This window comes from Nematolebias whitei, chromosome 11 (assembly GCF_014905685.2).
Source record: "Nematolebias whitei isolate Nwh7 chromosome 11, NemWhi1, whole genome shotgun sequence".
NCBI lineage: Eukaryota > Metazoa > Chordata > Actinopteri > Cyprinodontiformes > Rivulidae > Nematolebias > Nematolebias whitei.
Window position 1 is genome coordinate 45085273 of NC_056508.1, and position 342 is coordinate 45085614.

Genomic DNA, 342 nt, shown 5'->3' on the forward strand with positions numbered 1-342 from the left:
CATGAGACAGGATCTAGGCATGAGACAGGATATAGATATGAGACAGGATCTAGGCATGAGACAGGATATAGATATGAGACAGGGTCTAGGCATGAGACAGGATCTAGGCATGAGACAGGATGTAGATGTGAAACAGGATGTAGAGGCAGGATGTAGACAAGAGACAGGATGTAGACATGAGACAGGATGTAGAGACAGGATGTAGACATGAGACAGGATGTAGTGACAGGATGTAGACATGAGACAGGATGTAGATATGAGACAGGATGTAGACATGAGACAGGATGTAGAGACGGGATGTAGACAAGAGACAGGATGTAGAGACAGGATGTAGACATGAGA

The 342-nt window shown here is 45.0% G+C and overlaps 1 protein-coding gene across 1 annotated transcript in view; it reads left to right on the plus strand.

Annotated features, from left to right (window-relative positions):
• nsfl1c (NSFL1 (p97) cofactor (p47)) overlaps positions 1-342 on the plus strand; it is an 8253-nt gene that overhangs the window by 5718 nt on the left and 2193 nt on the right. The gene's annotated exons all lie outside the window — the stretch shown is intronic.